At 42.9% G+C, this 27,857-nt stretch overlaps 1 protein-coding gene across 11 annotated transcripts in view; it reads right to left on the bottom strand.

Annotated features, from left to right (window-relative positions):
* Nucleotides 1-27,857, bottom strand: part of LOC127581976 (tenascin-like) — a 283,091-nt gene that overhangs the window by 92,121 nt on the left and 163,113 nt on the right. For all 11 annotated transcript variants that reach the window (XM_052036811.1, XM_052036810.1, XM_052036813.1 and 8 more), the window contains one exon: nt 7,255-7,367. The gene's annotated coding sequence lies outside the window, so the exon portion shown is untranslated. The remainder of the gene's footprint in view (nt 1-7,254; nt 7,368-27,857) is intronic.

Genomic DNA, 27,857 nt, shown 5'->3' with positions numbered 1-27,857 from the left:
GGCCTGTACTGTGCGGCACTGTTCTATTTTCTATGCTCAAAGTTTCCTGCAAATTTTGATTCAATGAATCTCTGCAGAACCTCTCTTCCCAGTTGCCAGGACACATTTAGCAGGCACTTAGACCAGCAGCAGTCTGAAAATGCATGCATCAATGGCCATTCCCAAAATAACCTCAAAAATTTATGAGGAGAAGTTGATGGGAAAATTCCAACTGCAAGTACAATGATTAAATCTCCTTAAAACAATGTGAAAAGTTAGTAAAACTGTCATAAAAGTTCTGAACTGTTGGACTTTGAAGTTCCTTCTTCCAGAATGTTCCCTTTTCACATTGTATAATTATTGATGTACAGTAAATGTGTCTGGGAACATCTCACTGTCTGCAAACTTGGCAGCAGGTGGCTGAGTTTTACTTATGTGCACAAGACAGAGGAATTTTAATTGGAAACAGAATTACTTCTGACCCAAGGCTAATATTGTACTTGAGATGATGCAAGAGTGAAGGGAAATCCATTCCTTAAACCAAAAAAAGAAAAATGCTTGAATTATAAGACAGAAATAGTTTTAACTTCACTGCTGTTTTGTATGTAACATGGAATACACTGTCACGTTACCAATTCTAAACCTACAACCTCTCCGCAGGAAGGTCTACAGGCAAAAGTAATGGTGCAGAGTCAGGCCCAAGTAGCATTGCAGAGTCAGGCACAGGCAGTGGTTCACAGTCAGGTACAAACTCTGCTTTACAAGCCAATGCCCGTCATCTACTTGGATATGGACATTTAAAATTAAGTTTGTGCAAACCAAAATGCATATATCATTCCTAAATCTGCAGTTGTCCCTAACCCAAGGTAAACAGTCGATCGTCTGACTGTTAAACGTTAACAAATTTGTTGGTTTATGTTATTTTTAAAAAGCTTGTTGATTTTCCTGGAGGATAGATGACTGCACTTGCTGGCAGATTGTCCTCTTGTTTAAACATAAATAAGAAATCAAATGCCTTTGGCATGTAACAGAATGCTTCGCTGGAGTAACTCATCTAATTACAGATCCAGATCATTTTACAGGAATACAATATATACATTAACACACTTTTCTGGCATATCACTGTTGGTCATTCTTTTAGCCACTGCCCCATCCCCACCGCACTCTTCATGTTCCAGTATTTTCACTGGTTGAGTTATGCAGCAGTTCTTTGGATTTAGAACACTGACAATTAGAGGCACAAATCAGCTTTGCTTAAACCAGACCCCTTCCCTATCTCAACCTTGATTCAATTGGATCATTTTCACCTTTGAGTCAAACATCTGGAGACATGAGTGCATATTCTAGGCTGATACAACAATGTAGTACTCAAATGCTGTGTTATTGGAGGTTGCATCCTATTGGTGAGGTGTTATGGTGATGCATTATACCTAGTCAGTCAGGCATAAGTGACACAATTTCAAACTGCAGAGAAGTTTTCTTGATGTCCCTCTCAACAGTAATCTCTCAACCAACCAGCCGCTATTCCCTGGCTATCTGTGGGACATTGCTGTGCACAATTTGGCTGCAGTGTTTCTTGCTGACACCACACCTTTCAAATTTTCATGGTGCAACTTTTAAACTTTGGCACACTTTGAAAGTACTTAATGAGTTGCAAAGCCCAGCGAGATGCCCTGATGTTGTGAGAGGCACCAGGCAAAAGATCTTTCTTTCCTGCTTCTGGAGTATTGCTCAAGCCATTTGTCCCCACTTTTCTGATAATACGCAATCTGAAATTTGCCAGGGCCAGGTTAAGGACCGGGTAAACAGAGCAAATCATGGATAGAATGAACTTAACGTATTCTGGCACTTCACTAGAATCAAAGATTGAGGCATTGAAGTCACTCAGAGGTTCAGCAAATGGCGAATTCTTCATACGGATCTGACAGTTTACCAAAACGAGACAAAGGTCAGCAAAAGAGATCATTGTGTTCTTTCTCTGAGTACAGTTATTAAATATTAAATATAACTACCACAACTGACCTGATAATTGATAAAATTTCAGGCTGATGACCATTCTTCAATATTCATTGACTAGAAACATTATTCTGTTTCCCTTTCTATGCAATGCTGTCTAACCTATTTCTAGTATTTCCTGTTTTTGTTTCAGATGTCCGGCATCCACAACGTTTTCTGTTAGCTTTGACAACTGATCTGCACAAAAGTGTCATGGTTCTGGGGTTTACATTATATGGTTTAGATACTGCATCTCATTAAAGAACACTGCTTACTTATATTAATGGCGTCATGATTTTACCTTGGAGTGCACATCAAATTGTCTGCTCAGTTGGAATTTGGTTATCGCTCCCAGTTCTTAGGCTAAAGCTGAAATTGATAGAAAGTGTCCAAAATATACAGCTCTGAGTCAGATTCCTACTGCGCTAGCTGGGGGGTTCACATTTATATAAAGCTTATAACTCCCTATTCTCCTTTACGCAATAGTTAAATAAATTGTACATACTGATTAAATTAATATTACAGCCATGCCTGGTTTGCAAAGGCAGCAATTAGGATGAAGTTGAGCTGCTTTGAAAACAACTTGAAGCATTGTTTGGAACTGATCTTCCAATTCTTTCCACACGGCAGGACCTACACAGCCTCTGTGCCAACAGTACTATTTGTATGCTCAAGTTTAAAATATACTAGTTGCACTACAAAAAACTTACAGGTGTGGAATCACTAGATTATTGGCTCACAGAATTTCACAGCTGGACAAAACCGAATGCAAAATTGGAGAAGAGAAAAATCATTTACAAAGCCTTTAATGTTGAACTATCAGAAAAATATGAAATTATGACTTTAAACAAACCATATTTTGCATAGCGGTTAGCGCAACGCTATTACAGAGCCAGCGATCGGGGTTCGATTCCCGTCGCTGTCTGTAAGGAGTTTGTGCGTTCTCCCGTGTCTGCGTGGGTTTCCTCTGTGTGCTCCGGTTTCCTCCCACATTCTAAAGATGTACGGGTAGGTTAATTTGGGGGTTTAAAATGGGTGGCGCGGACTCGTTGGGCTGGAAGGGCCTGTTACCACGCTGTAAATAAAATTTAAAAAAAAATTTAAAAGAAAATTGCTATTCATAATGATTAACCCAAAGTACATAAGTGCTTTATTTTTCATTTAGCGGGGCTGGAGAAGAGGACTGAATGATGAAGACCCACATTGGATGTATAAGATGCATGAAAAGTATGAGTTGGGTTTTATATCCAAGGGCAAGAGAAGTTTGGATCCCTTAAAATCCAGCGTGCATCAGTCATGTAAGTAAAATTACAGAGCAGAAGAGGAAAATGATGAATTGTAACTCTCTTTAATTATAAATAGAAACTCAAAGCCAAAAATTACAACGCCATCTTTTGAAGCCTATTAATTAGTGTCAATGGGTCCTCGGGCAAAACCGACAGTGACTTACTTCAAAGACATCAACCACTGCCTTTGTTGTTTTGAATTAAGGTAGATCAAAGAATTAATTTACCAATTAGCCAATCTATTCAGGACAGATAAAACATTAAATCAACCAAACAATTAATATATTAATTATTTTTTACTCAGAGCATTCTCATTTCGGCTTTATAGTACAGTGGTGCCAATTCCAACACGTGCCAGTATTACAATCTACAGCCAAGTATCTTCTGTTGCTGGAGGTGATTTCCTGCCCCCAGTTTGCTTGTCATTCTGTTCTCCATTTCTCCATGGGAATGGCTCAAGGTTCTTATCTCTCCCCACCTACTCTCCCAATACCCCAATTTGAGTTTCTCTTCCAATTTCTCTTCCATGAGACACACCGTCCTCACCTGGATAGTCTCATCATTGTTGCTGGGTGGATGTCCTGCATTTCAAAGGGAAATTGTGGGACAACTACAATGATAAAGATGTCAATGGATGAGCCATGCGAATGTCATCCATTTTTTTGAAGAAAAAATGCCATTGATGTCATGTTGCCATGATTGTCCATTGAATATTCTGAGCCTATATTACATTTCTCTCAATACAGGCGTTTTCTGATTGATAACACCTCTTTACTTTCAATCTCCTGAACGTTACTTCAAGTATTCACATCTACTTATAAATAGAGTCTACTTATATCATTGTAAAGTATTCACAAGTATTCACTTCTTTTAGTTGTGTGTGAGTGGTAGATAGTACAAGTTTCAGCACTTCACTGATGTTTATTTAACTGCTGACTTGGACACGAAAGAAGATTTCTCCATTTTGGTTTTCTTAGCAGCAAGCCAGGTCTCACATAATGTTCTCCAACAGAGAAAGAATACGGCTACTGCAGGAACTCATCGGTATGACTCCCAATCTAGTCTGTAGCCATTTACTCTAATGTGACTGTGAGCAAACTTTTGCCAATTCCCACTTTATTATTAACCAGGCTTCTTTGCTCAGTGAAATTCTCCTCCATTTATTATTAAGCCATTGAGAACATGACCATGAAGAACTCTTTGCCAACCAGGCACCTTTCCTTTGTGATATTCCCATTCATTTATTATTAAACTATCGAGGAAATGTAAGAGTTTCATGGGATCAAATTGCACATTAACTTCATTAGCATCTAGCTCATCAATGAAATTCACATTACATTAATGAAATTCCCTGTTCTGGCATGTTAGGAAAGGAACCAGACGGTTTAAGAGGGCCAAAGTCTTCGCTAAAATATTGACCAAAGGACCTGAATCTGAACGGGTCCTTAATGCACAAAGATTGGGGACCATTTTTGTACCAAAGCAACTGATGAGCTTCAAGGAAGTGATTTGACACAATGAGGGGCATTTTCAAGTTTTCAGAGATTTGATAAGAAGCCTCTTTCTATTCCATGAAGTGAAACTGAAATTTGGAAGTAAAATTATCATGGAATCATACTGGACAAGAGGTTATTCAGTTCTCTGTGAGTATTCTTTGAAAAAGCTATCCAATGACTCCAATTCTAGAATTTAATGTTAAAACAATCCCTCATTTTTGCCACAATTAAAATCACAAAGAAAGTTGAGAAATCAAAATGGTCAAAGTTCTCCGGAAGAAAATGATATGGATTGCATTATGATTCAGAAACTGTGATTATTGTTCAGAGTAAATTTGTTCAAACCTGATTCCTTTCCCTTCTAAGTGAACTTTTATTCTTAAATAGACCTAGTATGTTGCCCATGAAACTCCCCACAGTTTGCTGATGAATTTTACATTCAGCATTGTGACAATGTGGGGGTAAGATTTAGAACCTGCCTTCAGAGGCCACCAGGTCATCCAGACCTGCAGCTACATCAGCAAAATGGAACCAGTAAAACCGATGAGTATGTTGACTTAACAACTTGCCGTGATAAATTTTGACTCAAAGTGTGACTACAATACGTCACTGAAGGAAATAAGGAAGGAAATGGTTAGGAAGTGCAGATCTCATCCCAATTTTTTAAGTAAAATTTGGAATTTGCGGTTGTTTGCTGCCTTCACTCTGTAAAACTAACAGCAGCTGTAAATACAGTACACAGTTAAACGTGGGGATCAGTGCAAGATGGCTGTGATACCTTGCTCCTCCAACAGAGGTGCTGTTGTAGCCTTTGCAGATGCAGCTCATATGGATTCAGTGATTTGGCATGACCTTTAATGTTTGTCATGGAGTTGTAAAGCATTGAAACAGGCCCTTTGGCCCATCATGTCTACGCCGACCATCGTGCCTATCTATACTAATCCCATTTGCCTCTTCGACGAAAATCTACTGAAAATGCTTGTTGAATGAGATTTGACTGTGATTTTAACTGTACTAAGATATAATTATTGCTGAACACTATTCCTGCTCTTAAAAGTATCATTTTATATATGTGTTGTCATTTTATCAGATTAAGATTTAAAATTTTGATGGTTTAAAAATAATGAAAACTAATCTCTATATATTTAAAGTTTACTTCTGCTTATATCCATATACATAGCTATTTCTTTACTGTGTTTTCTTTAAAATGTTGAAAAAGTTAAGCAAACTAAGTTCTCTTTGCTTCCTAATTTGCCAGATAAATGAATTTTTCAATGTGATTGCAGCTTAGCCTGCATAAAGAGTTCACTGGTGTTGGCCATCACAGATGCCCCGCAGAAGGTGCCTCGTGGCATGGAATATTGCAAAAGGAAAAGCCCACACTGTGGATGGGTTTCTTTGAAGTCAGTGACATCTACCATCACTGTTAATGCTGACTAAACAAGAATCTCGTCTATAGAAATGTAATCTTTAAATACCAGTCCTTTGTCACGCTCACTGATAAAGATTAGACTGGGATATTGGGCACTGTTTGCTATTAAAGTATTTCAGAGTGTAAACCTGTCAGCTGTGTAGCATCAGGATGTGTGTGTGTGTGTGTGTGTGTGTGTGTGTGTGTGTGTGTGTGTGTGTGTGTGTGTGTGTGTGTGTGTGTGTGTGTGCTCTCGCGTGCGTGTGTTCGCGCGTGCGTGTGTGGATAATTGGCAGTTATTCATTTGGCTCCACCTTACTTTGAAAAATCCATCCACATTAACTATGCAAGGATCTTCTCTCTTAAGGTGAACAAATAATCCTCCTCCCACCCAGACTCATGTTTAGATTATCAACTTTATAAGGGGAAAGAATTGCCTGAAGTGATAAATGTTTGGCAGAGTAATTGGTTGAGATGGCTGCAATGTCCAATCCATCAACTTTTGCCCCTGAGGTGACAGTGAGCACTTGTATACATGGTGCCTTACCTGCAAACTCAGAAACACTTCCAATAGATTGAACCTCAAATCTGCCAGATCGAAGTGTATTGGAAGCAAGAAAACCTAATCTAATGACCAGAGTTTAAGGAGCAGGAGAAAAAGGAGTCCATTGATTTCAAAGAATTAAAAATAAAATGGTAGCAGTTCCATGAAAACTGAGCAGTGGTATCATTTTCTGTCTGCAGGTAAAATGGCTGTTAAAATCTAGTTTGTAGTGCATTTGTATTCATGACTGATACTAAAATGGTTTTATCTTGAGCTAACTTTAATATTACATTGTCCCCTATTTCCCTTATGATTTTGTAAGTCAGACATCATCTTTCAGTGAGTTCCATACACAGGAGGCAGAGCACCCAAGGGTGCGTCTCCCTTCCCTTCGTACAATGGCCTGACTGTTCAGTAATATGTGAGGATTTACTGATAGGAGCTCATTGTGTACCTTTGCAGAAGCCTTCATTTGCTGCTCCATTATGCCATCTGCTAAATATTTACTTTAAAAAGAAATGAGCGAAGCAAGACGCATTTTACCTTTTGAGGCTCCCGCCACACCTTTTGCGCCTGGACAGAGTGAGTCGCAATGGTAAACGTCTCAGTGTGGAGAGCAGCTCAGCAGAGAAAGGACTGGAATAAAAGTAGCCAACCTGAAAAAATAGAGGAATAAATGATCACACAGATCTCCGTGAAGGAATCAGTCCATTGAATTGCTCCCTGGAAACCGTCAGAGGTTGGAGAAGGTAATTACCACCCCTGTCGTCCTGCTTCCCCACCGCTATCAGACTCCTGAACCAATCACCTCTTTCACATCCCCTTCCCGGTGGTGCTGCCACATTCTCAGACTTTTAGTTCTACCTCATCTGTTATTGTCCCTTTAGCATTTATTTTTGCACTAACTTAGTTTGCATGACTGTGCTTTGCACCATTCTGTTGTTTTTGCACTTATTGCTGTATTTATTATTGGCATGTGTACTGTTTACTCTCTGAGCTTCACGCGAGCAAGGAATTTCACTGAACCCTGGCGTATAGGACGATAAACTAACCTGAATTTGATGGACAATTCACAAGAAGGACATGGAGGTGGATGTTATTCAGGTAAGTGCAGGAAGGAGAAGTAAATCAAGTAGAAAGCTGAGGCTTTCAAAGCTAATGAAAAGGTTCTGAACAATACCTTCTCTGAACAGATGTATGGAGGTCTCGAAGTATTGCAGACTCTGCTGACTATATCTTTGCTTTGGATACCAGATGTGACCACAATCTTTCCAAGAAAGCTTTCACCCAGTAGCGATATTTAACCACGAAGTCCTAAACACACAAATTTCTATGTCCATTTTCTTCTCACATTAACCTTCGTCATGTTCAAACACATTTTATTAACTGCAGTAAACAGCAGACTCTCTCCAGAATGTTTGGTCTGGTTTAAATTGCCTCAGCCTTTTGGTTTATGGATCAACTATCATCGAGGAAGATTGGTTGGCAAGTCCTTCCCAGACATCCACCAATGGCAATCCGTGCCTGGTTGTACGGAGATGAATGAGGCAAGGTCTGTGATAACTTAGTCTGCAAACTTCATTCTCTGTCCAAAGTTACAGAGATGTAAACCAGAAGATCCAGCCAGGTTTTTTGCATCATATTAAGTGACATGACATTAGATGGGGCCAGCCTGAACATAGAACATAGAACAGTACAGCAGATGGACAGGGCCTTTGGCCCAAGATGATGTGCTGAACTAAACTAATCCCTTCTGCTTACACAATGTCCACATCCCTCCATTCTCTGCACATCCATGTGCCTCTCTAAGAGCCCCTTAAACACCTCTATCATATCTGCCTCCACCACCACCCCTGGCAGCACGTTCCAGTCACCTACCGCTCTGTGTAAAGATTGCCAGCTATTGTTAGCTGTTGTTGCTAACTAACCTGCCTTCTAACAATTTTGCATGTTGATAATTTAAAGGAAGGGAAATGTTTAAAAAAAAGCATTTGAACTAATATCAGTTTTTATCATTTGCTCAATGATTTCACGTAATTTGTCTTCACTAAGGTCGCAATGAAACCTTTCATCTGGAACATTGGACTCTTCCCTTCCTGCAGTAGGTGTGTGACATATACTCAGGATGTCACTAAATCCCCAACACTCTTATAGGGCTCGACAGGCCGGGTGCAGGGAGGATCTCTCCCCTGGCGGAGGAGTCCAGGACTGAGGAGGCACTGTTTGAGATTAAGGAAAAGGCCATTCAGGACCGGGATGAGAAGAGACATTTAAACTCAGAGTCATAGAGTCAGAGTAACACAGCATGGAAACAGGCCCCTCGACCCAACTCGTTTATGCTGATCAAGATGCCTACCTATTTGCCAGCATTTGACTAATATCTCTCTAAACCTTTCCTATCCATTCACCTGTATGGGCCCCATATCTTAGGAAGGATGTGTTGATGTTAGAGAGGGTTCAGAGGAGATTTATGAGGATGATTCCCAGAATGAAAGGGCTTACATATGATGAGTGTTTGTCGGCTCTCGGACTGTACTCACTGGAGTCCAGAAGAATGAGAGGGGACCCCATAGAAACATTTAAAGTGTTGAAAGGACTGGACAGCGTAGATGTGGCCAAGCTGTTTCTCTTGGTGGGTGAGTCCAGGACCAGAGGGCACAATCTTAGAATTAGAGGGTACAGGTTTAACACAGATGAGGAGAAATTTCTTTAGCTAGAGGGTAGTGAATTTATGGAACCCCTTGCCACGTATGGCAGTGGAGGCCAGATCATTGGAGGCGTTTAAGGAGGAGATAGATAGATATCTAAATAGTCAAGGTATCAAGGGATATGGGGATAAGGCTGGAAACTGGGGTTAGAATAGTTTTTTCTCTGCTTATGGAGCAGACTCCCCCCCCCCACCCCATTTCTCATATTTTTTTTATTTTTCCCCTTTCCTTTGGAGCAGACTCGATGGGCCGAATGGCCTACTTCTTCTCCCTTGTCTTGTGATCTTGTGATCTGTCCAACTGTCTTTTAAATGTTGTTATTGTACCTGCCTCAACCACTTCCTCTGACAGCTCGTTCCATTTATGTATCTGAGGGAAGAAGTTGCCCCTCAGGTCCCTTTTAAATCTCTCCCCTCTCTCCTTAAACCCACACCCTCTAGTTTTTGATTCCCTTTCCCTGGGATAAAGACTGAGTGCATTCACCCTATCTATGCCCCTCGTGATTTTAAACACCTCTATAAGGTAGTCCCTCATTCTCCTGCGCTCCAAGGAATAAAGTCCTAGCCTGCCCAACCTCTCCCTATAACTCAGTCCCTCGCATCCCAGCAACACTCTCGTAAATCTTCTTTACACTCTTTCCAGCTTAAGGGTGATGAACCTGTATCCTGGAGAGCTGTCGAAGCTGAGTCATTTTCTTCAAAACGGAGATCAGTAGATTTCTGGACATAAAGGGAATCAAGGGATTTGGGGAAAGTGTTGGAAAATGGCATTGAGATAGCAGATCAGTCATGATCTTGATAAGTGGTAAAACAGACTTGAAGGGCTGAATGGCCTGTTCCTTCTCCTCCTTCTTATGTTTTTATTTTCTCTCTCTACAATATGACCGAGGTTGGGTTTCACAAGAATTGCAGGCATGGTGAGTGATTCCCTGGCACTGTTCATTGGATTCTTGGACACGTTACAATTCTCTGCCTCAAATTTTAATTTCTTAATTTATATTTCATTTTTATTCAGTCTTTGTAACAGTTTGTAACAAACCTAATGATTTAACAAGGTTGGACAGGATTGTGGTTCAGTGTGAATCCCAGGTCCAGGAGTTTGCCCATCAGAAGGGCAGGTCAGGACATTAAACCAAACCTTCTCATAACTTGTTCCATTTATATGCAGAGAACTTTGAGGAAAATGTGTGCCCATGATTTCCAAACAGAAGCTTTCACCAGGCAAGTGTCCAACTCAGAAGGCACCAGCCAAGCAAGAGCAACATATTGAAAGCACAGAGGTATGCAGAACCTAACATTATCAGCCTCGACAGAAAAAAGCCTGCCTTTTGATATAAAGATACAGGCAGAGCCAAGCAGCAGCAGATGATTTCTTTATTACTTCCATGTTTTGGGATTTTTGACTGTTGTGTTAACAAAATCAGCTTGTATTTATAAAGCATCTTTAAGGTAATAAGGGACTTCCCAGGAGAATTATCAAACTAAGATTATCACTAAGCCAAATAAGGAAAAGTTGGAGCAGATCATAGAGTCATAGAGTCAAACAGTGCAGAAACAGGCCCTTCGGCCCACCATGTCTATGCCAACCATCAAGTCCTGTCCTTACTAATCCCATTTACCAGCACTTGGTCCACAGCCTACTTTGCCTTGGTGATTCAATTAATTGTCCAGATGCTGCTTAACCGCTGTGAGAGTCTCTGCCTCCACCTCCCACGCAGGCTGTGCGTTCCAGATTGTAATCACCTGCTGGATGAAGCAATTCTTCCTCCGATCCCCTGTAAACCCCTCACCCCTCATCTTAACCCTACACCTTCTGGTCTGGGACACTTCTGCTCTGGGGATAAGTTTCTCTCTGCGGCCCTCATAATTCTGTACACCTCTGTCAGGTTCCCCCTCAGCCTCTGCTGCTCCAAAGAAAACAAACCCAGTCTCTCCTCATAACTGAAACGCTCTGTCCCAGGCAGCATCCTGGTGAATCTCCTCTGTAGCCTCTCCAGTGCAATCACATCCTTCCTCTAGTGTGGCGACCAGAACTGCACACGGTATCCCAACTATGGCTGAACTAATGATTATAATGATCCCTGCACTCTTGTACTCTATGCCCCAGCTAATGAAAGCAAATATCCTATACACATCCTTCACCACCCTATCTACCTGTTCTGCCACTTTAATTGATCTTTGAACTTGTACACCAAGGTGCCTTTGTTCCGTAGTACTCCCTGGGGCCTTACCCTTCATGGTATATGTCCTACCTTCATCTAACCTCGCAAACTGCATCTCTTCATACTTATCAGGATGAAATTCCATCTCCCATTGCCTGCCCACCCTACCAGCTGATCAACATCATTCGGTAGCCTAGGCCTACCCTCCTCTTTATCTACTACATCACCAGTTTTCATGTCATCTGCAAATCATAACTCCTACCTTCACATCTAAGTCGCTGATGTATGTAACAAACAGCAAGGGGCTAGTACTGATCCCTGTGGTACAACACTGGCCATAGGTTTCCAATCACAAAAGTAACTGTCCACCCTCACCCTCTGTCTCCTGTTACCAAGCCAATTTTGGATTCAATTTGCCAACTTGCCCTGGATACCATGGTCTCCAACCTTTTGGCTGAGCTTTCCATGTGGGATTTTGTCAAAGGTTAGGAAGATTGTAAGGATAAGACAAGAAAAGATTTCTTTATTAGTCACATGTACATTGAAACACACAGTGAAATGCATCTTTTGCGTAGAGTGTTCTGGGGGCAGCTCGCAAGGGTTCCGGTGCCAGCATAGCATGCCCACAACTTCCTAACCCGTACATCTTTGGAATGTGGGAGGAAACCGGAGCACCCGGAGGAAACCCACGCAGGCACGGGGAGAATGTACAAACTCCTTACAGGCAGTGGCCGGAATTGAACCCGGGTCGCTGGCGCTGTAATACCGTTATGCTAACCACTACACTACCCTGCCTGCCCACCTTAAAGGAAAAAGGAGGCAGAAGGGCAGAGAGGTTCAGGAAGAGAACTCCCGGCTTAAGGCCTTTGCCTCCGAAGACGCTGGTGAAGCCATTAGTTTCGAAATGTGAAAAGGACCAGAATAACAGGTGTCCCAGAGGGCCGTAAGGCTGGAGAAGGTTGTTGGGGTGGGAGGTGGGAGGTCATTGATGGGGTCAACAACGTCAAACTAAGTCAGTGGGATGAGAAATGAATGGGGTGGAGTGGGTTAGGCCAGCAGTCATAGAATTTGGATAATCTCAAGTTGACCAAAGATAGAATTTACGAGGCTCTGTGGAGTGCACTGGAATCAATAAGTTTGGGGGTTTGAAACACTTAGCATTGAAAGAGTATGAAATTTAACTCACAGACAATTAAGTCTACAGCTAGGGAAATGAATGATGAATTCTAATATGGCGCTCAACCAGATTTCTGTACAGGGTGGAATATTTTTAGAAAATATTAACAATTAAGCTGGTGGAACGAGACCACTCATTCCTACTCAGCATTTCATCAATCTCCAGAAATTGGGAAGGGTTTGGAGGCCACAGGCTGCTTTCTTGTCCATCCAGAAAGTAAAGGAATAATGAAGTGACCAAGCAAAGCCAGTCACTAAGAAATCAAAGCTAACAGGGCAAAAGTCTCCCCAGATCCGAAGTGGACCTGTTGTATGACCTCTGCTGGTGCATCTCCTTTGAATAGGGTCTGTGTGGTGTCTTTATCCAGCTCTGTAAGTAAACGTGTTATGAAACTAATTCAAGGTAATTTGAAATTTACCACAAAACGTTCTTCTGTTTCTTAACCCACAGACTGTAAGATAAGTTAGGCTGGTGATTTATAGTCAGCTTTTTTCACTGAAGTGCTTGTCACTGTGCCCTGTGGGTGACTGGAGAAGCAGATCTACAGTGGAGGCAGCAAATGGGTTCAGTGCTCCTAATGGGTGAAACCAGTAACACTGAGCTCAAGAGAATCTTTAATGCAGACTAGAAGTTTGCAACAATTACTTATGTAACCCAATCCCTTCAGATGATTTAAGAATTTACCTCTTGTCCCTCTTCAATATTTTTTAACCTTGTTATGTAACATTTCTCTGCTGCACTGACAAACCTCTCACCATTTTACTGGGATGGGCATTGTCTCTTTACTATATTGGTTATAAAATTCTAATTCATATTTATCCAAACGAATTATCTCATCTTAAAAAAGACAACTTATATCTTGGCTTGACTTTACAATCAAACAAATCTATCAAAGCTCCAGAAAGTTTTTGCAGCCAAGCACCTTGCATTACTTTGGAAAACACGTGTAAAGTCTCTGACTTTTCCAACCTACTTCACGAGCACCAGATTGTCAGCCCAATACATGTGCAAATTGTTATCTCAGTGCAAGTTCCCGACAAAGACGGCTGCTTTGACTGGGAGTTCTTCAATTAGTCTTACATCATTTTCTAATTCATTCCTGCAAAATATATACTGTGATATAAATTATATTAAATCTCATGGGTTTCTGCAACATTTTTAACTTCAATCTGTACCTGGAAACTAAAATCTACTCAATTTTCCTTTCTCTGGGTAAGAATATATAAAGATGTACAGATGATGAAATGGTAAAGGTAATTATCTCCATAGCTGGATTTCAGGCACGTAGTTCTTCCAATGTGCAAAATATTCATTTTTAAAATTGTGCCAATTTAGTAAATCCATCAGCAATGTTTTTCTACAAAATGAACACTTCTGGAAAAAAAATCAGCGGCGGTGAAAAATTCCGCCCTGTATTGCTAGGTAACTATCAAAACAAAACATATCAAGGTCACTAAATAATGCTCAGATCCTAGTTAAAACTTGCAAAGACCTTCAAACTATTATGCAGAAAAATTCTTACACATGTTAGTGATATAATTAAAGATAATTGCAGTGTGTAAAATGTTACCTTTGCTTCAAGCAAATAGCTCAGTTTAGTCACTGCTTCATGGGGGCTCATTAACTAATCCAAAACAGATGTCCACTGCTTCATTTGAAGCCAAAGAAATTCAGCAAAGTATCAGAGTGAATATTAGCCTGCATACAAAAACTTACATCTCGAAAGACGCAGCTTATGGTCTGCTATCTGTTAATTGATGGAAGAAGGGTTACTATCACCTTATTAGGCTTAAAGTCTTTAATTATTAAAGATCACCAGGGCAGGCACAAATATAAAAGGTTAATGTCATTATGGGAAAGATGTTGACGGGGGTCTGTCCTTGTCACCACTTTTCACAGAATCACAAAGAAATTTGACATTAAATGTAGATGTGAACTTTTACCTCATCCTCACTACTTCTGAAAGATTAGAACTTCTTAAGCACCTGAAATATTATAGAATTGCTAAAGTAAAAGCCTGTTGTTTTTCCACAGAGATGAACATTTGGGTTGGCTACACTGTTTATTGAAGAGATAAAGGGCCATTCATATTGAATGTACTTGGTATTGGTTTATTATTGATATCAGTTTATCGCATGTACTGAGGTACAGTGAAAAGCTTGTGTTTACGTGCCATCCAGACCAATCACGCCGTACATCAGTACATTGAGGTAGCAGAAAGAAAAATAAGATGCAGTACATGGTGTTGCAGTTACAGAGAATGTGTTGCAAAGGTAGACAAAATGTAAGGGCCACGACGAGGTAGATTGGGAGATCAAGAATTCATCTTTTAGCATATGAGACATCCATTCAAGAGTGTCATAACAGTGGGAAAGAAGCTGCCTTTGAATCTGGTGGTACATGCTCTCAAGCTTTTGTATCTTCTGCCCGGTGGGAGAGGGGAGAAGAGAGAATGACTGAGGTGGGAGGGATTCTAGATTATGTCGGCTGCTTTCCCGAGGCCGCGTGAAGTGCAGACAGAGTCAATGGAGGGGAGGCTGGTTTGCGTGACAGACTGGGCAGAGTACACAACCCTTTACAATTTCTTGTGGTCTCAGGCAGAGCAGTTGCCGTACCAAGCTGTGACGCATCATGATAGGATGCTTTCCATGGTGCATCAATCTTATTTTTGCATCAGTCGCTCAGGGTTTGAGGGAAAGATTGCATTCAGTATCCAATGTATTTTTTTCCCAGAGTCAGAAGTTATTCAATCGATAAGAATGTCATCTTAGCTCACTGACCCTATTTGTACCTCTGACCTCTGAATTAGGTGGTAATGAACTTGAACGCAACAATGATTGACAGTCTAGTACGGTACTGAAGGGTACTGTTTCACTGCAAGTGCCATCACTCGGTTGATATATTAAATTTCCTGCCCAGTGATACAGATGTAAGACTCCTTCTTACGTTATTTGGTGAAGAACAGAAGACTTCTCCTTATTGTTCTGGATAATATTCATTCCTTAGCCAATCTCCCTAAAAAGATTGGACAATTATCTCACTTGCTGTTTGCCTAAACAGGAGCAGCGAGTTAGATAAATGACTCATGTACAGGTCACACTGCAGAAATATTAATTGGGCATGAAATCTTGATATGTCCTGAATATTTAAGTAGTGTCATATAGATAGAAGTCTTTATTTAAAAATAAGGAGTGTGATATTTATTGTGACCTGATACCTTTAGCTAGAACCAGGCTATGGAATTAATTAGTAACATAGCATTATATGGTGAGCATCATGTTGTTATGCTATTTGAGACCTAAAAATAGACTATAGAATTAAGCAATCAAACTGTTATTTCTGTAAAGAAACATCAGATGGCACAACACTGTTTATTATTTACTAAATGAATACTATGTCTTAACTATAATACAACACACATTGCTGCTTTAGCTACAGACGTAATGGCTTCCCGTTTTAAATTCTGTCTGACAATGCTTCCACCAGTTTCTCTGAAGCTAGCGTTATTTTATTTCTTGCCAACATCCCTCTTTCATCTGGTGCTAAAACGTCAGAGTAACATTGTAGTTGCCAATTATAAACCTAAATGTTTTGAAGCTAAAATCTGCCCAGAAGTGTTGCTCTAAGGTGATGTGAGGTTGCACTTGAAATTTATTACATTTATTCCATTTGCACCAACATTTTCTTTTCTTTTTTTGGTTTAGTAATATCTCCAAAGCTGTCTTATTGGATTTCAACTGAATCAGAAAAGTATTACAATGTATTTACAGCACAGATTCAGGCTGTTCATCCTGATGGATCCATGCCGGAGTTTGTACTTCAAATGAGCCTCCTCTCACCCTTCTACATCAAAACACATTGGGCCAGAACTTGCTGGGAATCACTGGCAGTTCCTTGCCAGGGTGCCAGCATTTAAGCTCACACTAAGAGTCAAGCAGCTAGAGATTCCTGCACAGTTGCCAAAGTTCTAAACTTGCCGGTTGAACTCTGCCAGCAATATTCAGCTGTGTTCCAGCACTGGATTCCCCACGGAGTCCAGTGGTAGAACATGGATCTGCTGCAGTTCCCCAGTGCTTATGTTGAGGAATGTGCCCATTAAACCCACTGCAGGAACATTGTGGCCATTCACTTTAAGCGGAGAGGGTTGGCTGCAAGAGAGAATAGAAAGAAAATGGTAATTTTCATTTATTTTATATTTAATTGGATTTGCTTTTGTGTTGTAATTGCTTATAGGTACTTCAAGCAATTTTTAAAAGGCATGTTTGATAACATTTAACTCTTTTAGTTATAGGCTCATAGAGTCATACAGCACGGAAACAGGCTCTTCGGCTCATTTGGTCCATGCCAACCAAGATTCCCATCTAAGCCAGTCCCATTTGCCCACATTTGGCCCATATCCCTCTAAACCTTTCCTATCTGTGTACCTGTCCAAATGTCTTTTAAACGTCATTAACCACTTCCTCTGGCAGCTTGTTCCATATACGGACCACCCTCTGGGTGAAAAAGTTGTCCCTCAGGCTCCTATTTAATCTGTCCCCTCTCACCCTAAACCTATGCTCTCTGGTTCTTGATGGGGAGAAGACTGTATGCATTCACCCTATCGATCCCCCTCATTATTTTATACATGTCTATAAGATCACCCCTGTCTACTACCCTCCAAGGAATAAAGTCCCAGCCTGCTCAACCTCTCTCCACAACTCAGTCCCTCCCTGTTTAAATCATTTTTAATATGTTTTGGATATTGTTGAATGTCAGGAATATTCAACATCCTTGAGAACAGTAACAGCCAGTAAAGCAAAATGGTAGCAAAGGTAGCATCTCGAGAGGTATAGTGTATAAAAGTAAGGAAGTGTTGATGAGGCTCTACGGGGCGCTAGTGAGGCCTCATTTGGAATACTGTGCGCAGTTTTGGGCCCCGCATCTTAGGAAGGATGTGCTGACGTTGGAGAGGGTTCAGAGGAGATTTACGAGAATGATTCCAGGAATGAAAGGGCTTAAGTATGATGAGCGTTTGTCGGCTCTTGGACTGTACTCGCTGGAGTACAGAAGGATGAGAGGGGACCTCGTAGCGACATTTAAAATGTTGACAGGTAAGGATAGAGTAGATGTGGCTAGGCTGTTTCCCTTGGTGGGCGTGTCCAGGACCAGAGGGCACAATCTTAGAATTAGAGGGTACAGTTTCAAGACAGAGATGAGGAGAAGTTTCTTTACCCAGAGGGTGGTGAAATTGTGGAACTCCTTGCCACGCACAGCAGTGGAGGCCAGATCAGTGGGGGTATTCAAGGAGGAGATAGACAGATATCTAAATAGTCAGGGTATCAAGGGATATGGGGATAAGGCTGGCAAATGGGATTAGAATAGTTTTTTCTTTTCTCTCTCTTTTTTTCCCACCCCATTTCTTTTTCCCTTTTCCTTGGAGCAGACTCGATGGGCCGAATGGCCTGCTTCTGCTCCCTTATCTTGTGATCTTGTGATCTTGTGAGCTTTGGGCTATGAGTTTGTTGCTTTTCAAAGTTGTTTCCAGTTATTTTGCCATGAGGGTGGAGAGTGCTCATTTTGGTTCATTCATGTGACATCATCACTCCCTGCACTTGGTCCTGCTGCCACGGAGGATCTTGGCACTTTAGATCCGATGACATTTACCTGCAAGCCAATGTTGGCAGATCTGTAAATGGTAAATCAATGGCTGGGGTGTATGCCTAGTCTGTTCACCACTGGCAGCACGTTCTGGCTCAAAAACTTATCCTTCTATTACTTTTCATCTCATCTAAACCTCTTCTCAATTACTCCCTGTGTTTGCAAGTTCCACATTCTAACCACTTCCTGGGTGAATTGGTTTCTCCTGAATCCCCTAATGTACTCATTATGTTGATGACCCCTGGTCTGATATCACTTACAAGTGCCTTCTGCATGAATACACTATTAAACATTTTTGGTCATCCCTCAGTCCTTTCTAGAGATATCTTTCATATCTGTAAAATGTCTTTGTCTCTTCACCAGAAAACTTACACACTTTTTAACATGTGTGGCAAAGTGTGGTTGAACCAGGGTCTGGTAGAGTTTAGTTTAATATCCCTGCTTTGTAGTGACGTCTGAAGGTAAGCTCAAGTGTTGTTTGTAAGTGCCTTTCATCCTTTATTATATCAGGGGAAAGCGCATTATGGCCCTGGTTTCTTCCTGACTCCTGATGCTCCTATCGCTAACCAGAAACTGATACCTTTATGCCCAGCAGTGAAAAGATCTGTGCTTTTGGTGTATGGGGGTGAACAGAAGGTCCGGTGATCTGTGCTATCTTACCTCCCCATCACTTACCTCCTCTGCCCCGTTTGGAGTAAGTGACCTTATCCTTCCCATCATGATATATTTCTTTGCACTCAGCCCTGTTGAAGTTTACCTTTCATTACCTGCCCATTCCAAAGTTTTAGTTGGTTTTCAATTAAATGCCTCCCCAAATTTGGGGTCAACAGCAAATTGTGTGATTTTGCTTCTTGACGTGCAGAGGCAGAGGACCGAAGATGGAGGCTGCAAGGTTATATGGCTCAGCTGTTCATTGGCTAAATCTGCTAAACCACCAGAGAACCACGTTAGACATGACTTTGTTCTGCTATAAATCTGACAGAAGTGGAAAACGAAAAGCAGCTTTAGTCCACAACCACGTCAGCTGCTGTTTAGTTGGACATTGCAGGTATTAAATATAAACAGATGGCAAAAGGGCATTCTCCTATGGCTGGATTTTAAATACTTAATGGGAATCCAGGGTCAAATTTCCTTTCATGCAGACCTTGGAATAATTTCTTTGTCACCATGATAGCAGCAGTGATTCTTCAGAGGGGTGTTCAGGGTGTTTGAAGAGGCTGAAGTTAAAAGTGATGCTTGACTGAACTGCACTGCATTCTTCTTACCAAGTCTCACATCAGTCAGAATTCCTGTTCTAATCCGATGTGGCTGCTAAAATATCAGCCGCTGGTAGCATTGTCAATGACCTTTGAGCCAGGCATCTGTCTGGCTGCACCGGACACATCGTAGAGGTGTGGAAGCCCAGGAGTCCTTGACAGACTTTCTCCTGTTAAAGCTAGCTGGACCTCTAATTAGTATTTTTTATTATTCTGCTTTGTTCTTCCAATTACTTGTGCAATATCTTGGAAAAGTGGTGAATCCTTTCTAACGGTTTCTAAAATGAGCCAGGATTTGTCAGTAGTTTGGCATAAGATAATCTCCACTCTGTTTCATACTTTCACATCAATTAATAGGTTGAGTGAGCTCAGGCTTTTCTCTTTGGAGAGAAGGAGGATGAGAGGTGACTTGATAGAGGTGTACAAGATGATAAGAGGCATAGATCGAGTGGACAGTCAGAGACTTTTTCCCAGGGCGACAATGGCTAACATGAAGAGGCATAATTTTAAGGTGATTAGAGGAAGGTATAAGGGGGATGTCAGGGATAAGTTTTTTACACAGAGAGTGGCGGGTGCGTGGAACGCACTGCCAGCAGAGGTTGTGGGGGCAGGTACATTAGGGACATTTAAGAGACTCTTAGATAGACATATGAGTGATAGAAAATAGGGGGCTATGTGGGAGGGAAGGGTTAGTGAGATCTTAGAGCAGGATAAGGTGTCGGCACAACATTGTGGGCCGAAGGGCCTGTACTGTGCTGTAGTGTTCTATCTATCTATCTATGTTCTAATAACCAGATTAATGTTTCAAATTTCCACTTACGTTGCAATTAATTGGTTGATTCTGTCTTTGTGGGTGGTAGAAATGACACAAATATACAAATGTGACTTTGGAGGGATCACTCCTTACTACACGGGGAGGGAGCCCACCCTTCATTAGGCCACTATCCATCACAGCGCCTCACTAGGTCAAGGGTGATGGTCAGTTTATGCACTTTGCCACTGAGGGAGTAATTAGAAACCAGCTTTCTTTTGCAGACAGGCTCACAAAATGGATCACTTTCCAGGACAGAAATTCCAAAAAGGCTTTGATTCAAGTCTGAACCCGTCACTAAATCCCGACCAAATGGAAAAGATGGTATCATTGTTACTGGCTTGTTGGGGGAAAGACGAGGAGCTGAGAGGAAAATTACTTCCTTTAGTCTGAGCTGTTCAAAGCCTGGTTTCAATGGCTCACATCACTGGCTCTCCTTATTCTGTTCTCTGTTTTGCTCTCTTAAGGCAATTCTTGAGGTCAGTGTAATTGTTCATCTCACACACTAGAGACAGCAAATCAGCAAATTTTCCAGTTACTGGGAACAAGGAAGATATTTTAGAATTCTCCTGGCTTGATCCAACTCTTTGCTTCTATGAAAGTGGTTCCTTCTCTTGCTTTTCTTCCCATTTTAATTTCATTTCTGTGTAATCTAACTTTTGTGAGAGAAAATTCCATCTGTGATTTTAGCCCAGTGAGTACCGTTTGACTGAACGATATTTTCCCCCATCCGTTGGAGAAAACGAGTGTGAGCAATGAGCAAAATGCCTGATACAAAATATCTGGTCATTTCAACATCACACTACCCTTATCTTTCAAAGCTTCCAGAACTTGGGAATGTTTATTGTGGAATGTTCATTTCTCAGGTGAGAAACAAGGACTGAAGGGCTGATCCTCACTCTATGCCAAAGAACAAATACACATCACATTGGTTAGAGACCTCTGTTAACGTAGACAGTTCCCAGATGAAGTCGGCTTTTGGTCCATGGCCAAGGAAAACTGTGAATTTCCTTCTCTGTCGATAGCCTTCCCTTGAGTTGGCCACAATGGAGAGTTGGAGGGGTGCCAGCCATGAGTTTCAATTTTACCAGTAGGAGATACAGTAACACAGAATAGCTAGTGGTAGGGGAAACCAAAGGTAATTAGGAAGATTAAGAGTCTTTCTTGGCAAAGGTACAGGAGCAGAGGTATGGAAAAGAGACAGGAATCATATATTCAGAAAAATGAATGCATCATAGCTTTAGAAAGAGCACTCAATATGCCTACCGTAAGTGGTAGATCATTCTGCTCCAACAAGGAAGTTCTACTTAATTGATTAGGATTAATACAGAGAGGGGCTGCTTCATTCAAAGACTTTCATGCATTAACATCTCCATTCCATTCTCAAGCTAGTCGTGCCCATAAGCACTCCATCCAAAGTTCCCAGCCTTTTCTAATATAGACCTTGAAATCTGTCTGGATCAGATGTGATCACAAAGTGTGGGAGGCCACAGAGCAGCCTGAAAACCCTGCAGGAGAAAAGGTGGGTTTCCTTCCCGATGACAAAGCCTCACAACACATGCTTGCAGGCATCCAAATAGGAATAAAATAATCCAAGAATAAAATTGATGTATTACCTTTTCAACATTTCCCCCTTTTTGACAATAAACTTCCAGACAAATGGAAAAAAAATGGAATTCTGACCATTTTGAAACAGAGGATTAAAGGCATGCATCGGATCTTGAATTAAATCAGGCTCCCTGTCAAACCTGCCAAATGAGATTGACTCAGAGTTCTGGCTTGAACTCATACTTTCCTACAACTGTGGAACAAGCAGTCTCTCTGTCCTTGGTACTAAAGGCTCAGCTGTATGCATGAATGCAGCCATTTCTTTTGTAATGCTTTATTTAAAATGGCTCCTTTTTCATTGTCGCAATTAAGTCCTTTGATTTTTATGTTCCCAGTGATTATTACACATTAATGTTAATTTATGTGAATTGCAATAAATATAACATTTATATCTCCCATCAATTATTCATTTCTAGATGATTTTATGTTGCATTAATTAAACAACTTCTAAAACTAAAATAGCCACCAATATAACATTCACCCTGAACCACATTCATGAATCCTAGTGCTGATTCTGCTGGGTGTCTGTGGAGGGAAGCATCAGCAAAATCACCCTGTCGACAACTCAGAGAGACGATGGCAGCTGGTGAGCAGGAAGCCCACAGCATGTAGGGTCCCCTCCACTTGACACCCTGTCCTGATCTGGGAATACACTGCTGGTCCTTATCATCACTGGGTCTAAATCCTGGAACATCCTGCCCAAAGGTACCGCGGGTGTACCTTCACCAGAAGGACTCCATTGGTTCACAAAGCTATCTCAACACCACCTGTTCAAGGACAGTCAGAGTGACTGTCAATAAATGCTGTCTTTGGCCAGATCCTTAAAATTAATTACTAAACAAAACACAGTAGATACCAATAGATTGACATCTGTGCTGGCACTACCATACGTTTGATTCCACTTTTATTTACTGCTCCTTACACTTGACGTCCTGTATCAGGTGCAACATAGTTTGACTCAATGCTCCTACGATGCACACACCAAAACCATATTTCCTCTGTTTCCTAAACCAATGGTCTTTCTTGGTGAGATTCCCTTGCAGTGAGATAGAAGGATGGTGAGCGAGAGCACACTCCACCAGTGAGGTTTGGGTTGAGAACGTTGTTTTCATCCACTGGTGTGCTTGTTGGATTTGATGTCAAGCTCCTTCCTGGTCACTGGCTCCTTCCCAGCTTTGCAACCTGTTTCCTCCACATAACCCTGCAAGAACTTGGTGTTCCTCCAGTTTTGGCCTCTGCAGAACCTCCCTCATTGGCCGTACTTTCACCTGCCAAGACCTGAAGATCTGGAACTTTTGCCCTAAGCATCACTAAGTCATTCTCTTCCTTAATGGAGACTTATTTGACTAAAGTTTTGGCCATCTGTCTACAGAAGTTGGCTGTCTAATTCTGTTAGTGTATGCCAAGATCTCATTACATTAAATGCAAGTTGGTTAGGTTGAAGTAAATCCAATTTCCCAGAAGTTACCACACCAGAATTGCTTCTCACTCATTCACCACAGGGATCGTGTCCCTGCAACCAGACTTCCAGTGAAACCCTTTGCATACTGATAACAGGTACTGGGATACCAAGAATAAGGGAGCACACACCACCCCCTCCCACCATGCCACTTCTGCAGCCATTGATGTGAATAACTAGAAGCTGTGATGTAATGGAGATACTCGGCAGGTCAGGTAGCATCTGTGCACAGAGACACAGAGACAACACAAGAGACTGCAGATCCTGGAATCTGGAGCAACAAACAGTCGGCGGGAGGGACTCAGCGGGTCGAGCAGCATCTGTCCTGGTGCAGGGTTTGGACTTGAAACGTCGACAATTCCTTTCCCGCCTCAGACGCTGCTCGACCTACTGAGTTCCTCCAGCAAATTTTTTATTGAAACAGAGATAACATTTGACACATCACTTCTGGTGTCCTCGAAGCATCCGCTCCCCTCCCGTGGATGGCACTGAGTATTGGTCAGCTGGTCAGTGTTGGTCTCCACCCCTACCCCAGACACTCCTTTGTTCTTCACACCTCTCCTCCCCCCTGCAGCTTTAAACAGACGTCTTGCTTTCTGACTTGCTTTCTCTTCCAGTTCCGATGACAGGCGATGGACCTGAAATGTTTGTCCACCTCCGCCCTACCCCCAGTTAGTGCATCACTACAGGTAACGTCCAGGGTGATCTGACTGAACCAATGCCCACTGCGCTGGAGGCAAGATGTAAAAGGTGGCAAATTGTGAGCAATTCACAAAGCACCAAGTAGCTTCACCTCCTTCCCCACCAGACGCTGCCTGACCCGCTGAGTATTTCCAGCATTTTCAGTTTTTATTTTAGATTTCCAGCATCTGCAAGTTTTTTTTTGGTATCAGAACTTGTGCTGAACTGGCATAGAATAGATTCACTTTCCCAGGGACCTCTGAAACCAGCAGGAAGGAGGGGGAATGTTTTTAATATTCAAAGAGGGCGAGGAAGGCTGCAATCGGTGAACAAATCCGGGCAGACCGGCGATAAACCGATTTGCATACGGACGCTTCACTGGAGGCTGCGGGGATAATGGCATGTGCCAATTCTAAATTACCCACCGCACATCAACTACACGTGCCTGCCATGCTGATAGAGGCAGTGTACAAGGCACTGTATTCATGCCACTGTCAAATTATAATCCGAACTCCATTCACATGGCAACTGGGTCATTTGGGCTCCAACCCTACAATGAATCAATTAGAGATGGCGGGGGGGGGGGGGGGGGGGGGGGGGGGGGGGGAAAATCGGCGCAGTTCAGTGGCAGTGTACCCAGTTGCGTTCACATTCTAAGCGAAAATCAGGAATATTGTGCCGCAGGGAAGCAGTTGCTGGTTATCGCGCCTCTCTCGGGAGATTTTACAGGTTACCACAGTTCAGGGAACCAATATTAGCTAATCAATGCGAAGTTGCGTTCTTATAAACTCCTTTGGTCGAACAGGTTCTTTTTAATCAAAATAGCGCAAAGCATCCAAAATATCGGGTTTTAAAGATTGATTAATACATTTCTTTAAAATAGGGGGCTGTGTATTTTCACAGAGATACTAACATCGTGAATACCACAGAAGGGTTTAAATAACACAAACCAGGCAGGTTAACATTCGCTGGTTGTCTGCGCGGAGGGTTAGATTCTGACATTTGCCACCTTTTTTTGAAAGGTCGTTTAGTTACAGGGCAGATCGTGAAGTTACAAGGCAGGCTTCTCACACAGTCAACTCCAGGGTCGTTTCCAAAAGAAGGTGTGCTTCTAATTTGAAAGTCCAAAGTGTTAAATAAAAATCCGCCCGGTTTAACGCACCGGGAAAGATGTATTTGCAGAGCAGCGGACACACAGAAGGGTTGTTTTGCTTTCCGTTGGTCCGTTTTGTTAGCGCCGTTCTTCCCAGGCTGAGTCACCTCAAGGTCACCGGGACAGGCAGGTGAGCAGTGATGTCTGCCGGAGGGAGCAGCCGTCTCCCTCCCTGCCTTCCCCTGACTCTGCCAGGCTTCAGTTTAAACATGCCTCTTGTCCTGTGGCTACCTCGCCGGTGTGACCGGACCGACACCGCCACCGGCTCTCTGCAAAGCCAACGGGATCTGATGGCTCCAGCTCACAAGGACTGGCCCCAGGGCGTGAAACAGCGAAAGCGAGAGAGAAGCCCTGTCCAGCAACGGTGAGGGGATCAGCGGGGATGGACGGGCGCAGGCAGGGGAAACACAAAGGCAGATTAAAGTAAATCAAAACTATGGGATGAAAATCTGGGAGTCCACAGGTCTGGCGCTGGTTTAATGCTCCCGACGGCGGTCCCCTCGGGCGGAGGCAGACGGGGGCTCCACCGCTGATATTTTATATCTCCTGCTGGATCACACGTGTGTCTGTGTGTGAGAGAGGGTGTGTGTGTGAGAGGGTGTGAGAGTGTGTGTGAGGGTGTGCGCGTGAAAATGTGTGTGTGTGATTGCGCCTCTGTTTGTGATTGTGCCCGTGTGTGTGAATCAGTGTGTGCGATTGTGCCTGTGTGTTTCGTTGTATGTGTGTGTGTTTGTGTGTGGGATTGTGCCTGTGTGTGTGTCTGTGTGTGTGAGAGAGAGAGCGAGATTGTGCCTGTGTGTGTGTGTGTGTGTGTGTGATTGTGCTTGTGTGTGAGAGTCTGTGTGTATGTGTGTGTGTCGGTGTGCATGTGACTGTATTTGTCGGTATGTGTGTGTGTCGGTGTGTTCGTGTGTGACTATGTGAGTCTGTGCCTGTGTGTGTCGGTGTGTATGTGTGTGTGTGTGTGAATGTGACTGTATTTGTCGATATGTGGCTGTGTCGGTGTGTTTCTGTGTGAATATGTGTGACAGTGTGTGTGAGACTGTGCCTGTGTGTGTGTGTATGTGTCGGTGTGTGTGTCGGTGTTTGTGTGTGAGTGTGACTGTATTTGTCATAAGTGTGTGTGTCGGTGTGTTCGTATGTGACTGTGTTGCAGTGTGTGTGAGACTGTGCCTGTGTGTGTGTGTGCCTGTGTGTCGGTGTTTGTGTGTGAGTGTGACTGTATTTGTCATAAGTGTGTGTGTCGGTGTGTTCGTATGTGACTGTGTTGCAGTGTGTGTGAGACTGTGCCTGTGTGTGTGTGTGCCTGTGTGTCGGTGTTTGTGTGTGAGTGTGACTGTATTTGTCGGTATGTGTGTGTCGGTGTGTTCGTGTGTGACTATGTGTTATAGTGTGTGTGTGTGAGACTGTGCCTGTGTGTATGTGCCTGTCTGCCGGTGTGTGTGTGTGTCGGTGTGTGTGTGTGTGTCGGTGTGCGTGTGTGCGCGCACTATGCACGGATCAGAGCCAGAGGTTGCCTGTCTCCCCGGCCGACGTCGGGCTTGGGAAGGTAAACGGGAGCGAGATAGAAAGTGATCGCCAGCCCCGGCGTGTGCCCGCTGGGGAGAGGGAAGGTCGGGGGACGAGGTCAAGAAACCAGTGAACTGCCACCCTGAACACCCCAGGCTTCAGAGAGGGCAGCAGCCAGCGCAGAGCCCCACTGCCTGGCTCCAACAGGCAACAGAGCCCCACTGCCTGGCTCCCACATGCAACAGAGCCCCACTGCCTGGCTCCCACAGGCAGCAGCCAGCGCAGAGCCCCACTGCCTGGCTCCCACAGGCAGCAGCCAGCGCAGAGCCCCACTGCCTGGCTCCCACAGGCAGCAGCCAGCGCAGAGCCCCACTGCCTGGCTCCCACAGGCAGCAGCCAGCGCAGAGCCCCACTGCCTGGCTCCCACAGGCAGCAGCCAGCGCAGAGCCTCAGCATCCCTGGCCAGCCGCGCTGCAGTGATCGGGGCTTTTCCAGCAGTTCTCTCAACGCAGCATCCCGCCTCGCACCGATTCGCTGCCATACCATAAATCTGTCTGTCAGCCGGCCAGTGAATCAGGCCAGAATCAGAAGCAACCCACTAAGGCAGGGCGAGTCTCCTGGTAGCAGGAACTGTTTTTGCACAGTAGCCTCTTAAACTGTTAATTCCAGTCACTTCCTCAGCAGAGGCTCGGCTGTAGCCACCAAGTCTGCTTGTACTGAGGAATACACCGAGCAAACACGCAGGTGCCTTGCACGAACTCTCCCCGTTCTGCATTAATGGCAAGATTCCTTCTCACAAATTTTGCTTTCCTCACCATGACCACAGCAGGCGGAATACTTACAATGCAATACGTGGGGAGAAAAAGAAAGGTATTCAGATATTTCTGCACGGTCAGCCTTAACCCACGTCTCTCCACCAGAGACTGCAGGCACTTAAAGCAAGGTACAGTACTGATTAAAATAAAGAATTTCACATCTCAATTAAA

This window comes from Pristis pectinata, chromosome 23, assembly GCF_009764475.1.
Source record: "Pristis pectinata isolate sPriPec2 chromosome 23, sPriPec2.1.pri, whole genome shotgun sequence".
Taxonomy (NCBI): Eukaryota; Metazoa; Chordata; class Chondrichthyes; order Rhinopristiformes; family Pristidae; genus Pristis; species Pristis pectinata.
The sequence above is the reverse complement of the archived record's forward strand: the minus strand, read 5'-3'. Positions and strand labels throughout refer to the sequence as shown.